This window comes from Hyperoodon ampullatus, assembly GCF_949752795.1.
Source record: "Hyperoodon ampullatus genome assembly, chromosome: 7".
Taxonomy (NCBI): Eukaryota; Metazoa; Chordata; class Mammalia; order Artiodactyla; family Ziphiidae; genus Hyperoodon; species Hyperoodon ampullatus.
Genome location: NC_136920.1, coordinates 110,592,041 through 110,596,142, shown reverse-complemented (window position 1 = coordinate 110,596,142; position 4,102 = coordinate 110,592,041). Strand labels below are relative to the sequence as shown.

General features: G+C 43.5%; 1 pseudogene across 1 annotated transcript; it reads right to left on the bottom strand.

Annotated features, from left to right (window-relative positions):
• Positions 1–443: 443 nt before the first annotated feature.
• LOC307055998 (palmitoyltransferase ZDHHC4-like) lies at positions 444–1,553 on the bottom strand (annotated as a pseudogene). Its single transcript has 2 exons — positions 1,495–1,553; positions 444–1,462 (listed from the first exon to the last, which is right to left on the bottom strand). The product of its transcript is annotated as a palmitoyltransferase ZDHHC4-like (transcript).
• Positions 1,554–4,102: the final 2,549 nt, after the last annotated feature.

The window sequence follows — 4,102 nt, the reverse complement described above, 5'->3', positions numbered from 1 at the left end:
GGACGCATCCTTTCTTGGCCTCCAGAGTGAATTCCAAGTAACAATAGAATTTTAGCTTTGCTTACTCTGTTTCTCTAGTTTTTCTTCTCTGTCTACTGATTTTTTTTTCTAACTTTCCCATAGTCAACAATATATTCCCAAGTGGTTGCATCAGTGACTGGAAATTTGGTTTTATAGCATAACCATTTGATGATATTTCTGAATGATGGAGATGAATTCTCTGTTGTGTGAGAACCAACAGAGAAACTGATTGGTTAGTCTTTTTTGTTTGTTTTTCTGTTCATCTATATTTTCGTGAGCTCACATCAATTCAGAATTTTGTACCCCCTGGGAAAGAGGATAACTCTTTAAGATCTAGGCCAGTTTGTCTTTGTATTTCTGTGTTTACCCTTGACTGGGCTGAGGTGTGAGACTGAAGCCATAAGTTCACACTCTTCCCATCCTTATTTCTTCTTTCTTTCATAATGTGCAGCAGTAGGTAGAGAGATCTCTTGAAGGTTACTCCAAAGCCCATGGAAGTGAATGTTCTGGTAAACCTTGGGTTCTGCTGATGGGGGCCGGGCCACCTAGGAGCAATGTTGGCACCAGGCTTGGTCACCTCTCTACCACTTGTGGCGGCTAAGTACAGACAAAAGCACAGGTAGCTCCCCAGGAGGAAGCTCAGCACCACAACAAACCCCAACAGGAAGACAATCCTTGGGAAGGTCAGGAACAGGTGCTGAATAAGAAAGACAGTGTCAACAACCTGCAAGTGTCCAAGGTCATCAACGTAAGTCTCCAGGTACAAGTCTGACAGCACCAGCTGGACCAGAAACAGTGCTCTCCACAGCCGTGGTGGCAGCTTAGGCTGTCACCATCAAGAGGAAGAAGAGGAAGTACCTGGTGTTCCAGGCCCCAGTGCAGTTGTTCACCCCCACACAGTGGTGGTCAAACTGATGTACACACCAGTTATACATGCTGCAGTGCTTGGATCACGCTGGTTTCCTTAAATCACACATGGAGCACTTCACATTCTTTGGGAACATCACTTCATCGAATTCATAAACTTGAAGAAACAGTAATTCGTTTGCTTTTGTTATGGTACCCGGGGTTGGTTACACAACTTAGGGCAAAAACAAACAAAACAGGTTTACAACCAGCAGCAGATAAGGCAGAAAAAGGTAATACAAAGAGAACTCCAGCTCTTGACAAAGGCAAAATATTTCCCAGGTGTATTTGGTATAAACTATCCCTTGCAAGATGAGATGCAGGATAACAAAAGTGTGGTTCCATGTATGAAAGTGGTAATGAAGCAATCTTAGTATGGCTGTCCAAGGCATTCTGGAATCATAAAGGGAAAAGAATCTGTGCTCCTCCTCTGACCAGGCCTTTCAGGCAGTGGGTTTTTGAGCAGATGCAGATTGTAACACCACCAATCAGCACCAAAGCCGGGTAGAACAAGAAGAGAACCAGAAAGTCCATCCTGGGGGAGGTGATTTAGGGTCCCCAGCCTACATATATCTTTTGTTTGGATAGTTTTCAGCTGGTAACTCTGGCATTCCTCCTCCAAACATTCACGGAGAATTCAAACGGCGTCTCCTCTTGTGCAGTGGCATCCGCCTGGCACAACAGGTGGCACACAAAGCTGCAGGACATGGTTCCTCTAAGACAGCGGTCCCTAACCTTTTTGGCACCAGGGACTGGAAGACAGTTTTTCCACTGACAGCGGGGGAGTGGTTCAGGAGGTAATGCAAGCGATGGTTCAGGTGGTGATGTGAGCGATGGGGAGCGGCAGATGAAGCTCCGCTCACTCGCCCGCTGCTCACCTCCTGCTGTCTGGCCTGGCTCCTAAGGGTTGGGGACCTCTGCTCTAGGAGGCTGGATCTGGCACCGGGATCCTTACATAATCTTAATATGTCCCAAATTCACAGAAAGTGAGAAAAGTAGTTTTAATGTAGTAAATGTATTTTTTTTATTCTTTTTTACAGATACTATTAACTCAGAAACATCTTAAGAATTTAAGTTCACATAATAACGGTAAGTCTCTGGCAAATCAGAATGGTTTAATAATCTTGGTTTTATGAAAAAAGCTAAGTCTTTTCTCTGATTTATTAGTGTGAAGAATAATACAAGTATACACTTTATTTTATTTTAAAATAAGAAATGAGTTTGTTTTCTCATGAACATACTAGTTAATTTGTACTTTCTCAGTGAGTCCTTCCCTGACTTAGAGCACTTCAAGTTAAGAACTACACTTTAACCCCTGATTCCCAATTGCCTGACACTGCCTTACAGGTATTTTTCCCATAGAACTTATCATCTTCTAACATACTATATAATTTAATCACTTATTATGTCTACTGTTTATTGCCTGTCTTTCTCAGGCACATGGGAAGCTCCATGAGGGCAAGGGCTTTTGTTTCATTTGCTGACATAATCCAAGAGTCAAGTAGATGCTCAATAAATATATTTGAATAAATTAATATGGAATTGAGGCTGAATGCCAGCAAAGATGAGAAGTCAGTAACGGGATATATAGTCAGCCTGACCAGTTCCTGAAAAATAACTTCTCTCACTCCTCCCCAGACTAGACACTAGAAAATTACAGAAATAGCAGCAGCCCTCAGAAATTCTCAGAACCTGATGTTGAATTTCTGAGGTGTCCCTGAGGGGAAGATCCACTGATCAGGCTGAGATATGAGAGTGGTTGAGTCCAGACTTCCAACACCAAGCTTCCTGTCCTGAGGTGCTTCAATTTCTTCCTGGCCCCTAAACTAGGCAAGAAGGCACAAACTAAGATGAAGTCCCTCATCCCTCCCCCAGCTAGGGACACTGATAATCCATGAAAATATGAACTCACAGAGCAAATAAGTGAGGCATCTGAGGAGAGAAAGATGTTCAAAAGAAAGTTCACATGCTGAAAAAATAAAGCCGCTTCATCTGTGAGATAGGCTGGAACCTGGGAACTGGGACCTTTACTGGAGTGCTTGCACCTGGGAAAATATCTCCTCCAGCAACAGAATACAAAGAAACCTATAAGGGACTAAAAATAATTGCTTGCTTGTGCAGTTGGGGCAAATTATGAACAATAAGATACAAAAAGGCCAAAACCCAACTGCCACTTCTGAGGTGTCGGGAGCAAAAGCAGGGTACTGTGCATGATCCCTGCACACAGCACCACCAAGACCACATAGAGAAATATTGAAAGACCTCAGAATCAGATTGCTAGAGTTTTTCATGTGATATACTTTCTGGAACAGCCTTTACTTTCTGTAGTAGTTTGAAGCCTGCTTCAAATACAGTGAAATTTCTGTTCATATGCATGTAACCTGTTTAGGTTTCAGGCTTTCAAACTAAATTTGATCTGGCTGAAACTTATTCACATATTTTTGTGACTGGCCTGTAATTAGCATAGAGCGAGAGTAGGGGGAAAGAGGGAAGGAGAGAGCGATACAGAGAAGGAGATTGATTATATAGTTGTGTTTATGGGACGTGGAAGTCCTGGCAGTTAAACCTAACCACTTTAGAGTATTAATATTATGAAAATAACAAAATTGAACTTCAGGTTCACTTGTAGGAAGGAAAATCTGAGACTCTTTTCCTTCTTTCTTTCTTTCTTTATTTCTTTGCGGTACGCGGGCCTCTCACCGCTGTGGCCCCTCCCGTTGCGGAGCACAGGCTCCGCGGCCATGGCTCACGGGGCCCAGCTGCTCCGCGGCACGTGGGATCCTCCCTCATCGTGGCACGGACCCGTGTCCCCTGCATCGGCAGGCGGGCTTTCAACCACTGCGCCACCTGGGAAAGCCCCTCCTCTTTCCTTCTTTCTTGCCACCTTTTCCTTATTTGGGTTTCTGTAGCATGTGTGGTTCGTGCTACTTGCTTGGCAATTAGTTAGCATTGATTTTACTCCCTGTACACATTCATGTACATTTCTAGTCTTTGTGACCGTGGAAGTAATAATACCTCTCAGGATTACTGCAAGTCTCAAAGCAGGTTAGGTATGTAATGATGCTTGAAAAACTATGGTACTAAATATAATTCTAGGACACCAGCCAAGGGATCAGGGGGTTCAGCCAAAGTAGGGTTATGAATCTGTGTACTGGGAACAAACACTGAGGCAAGG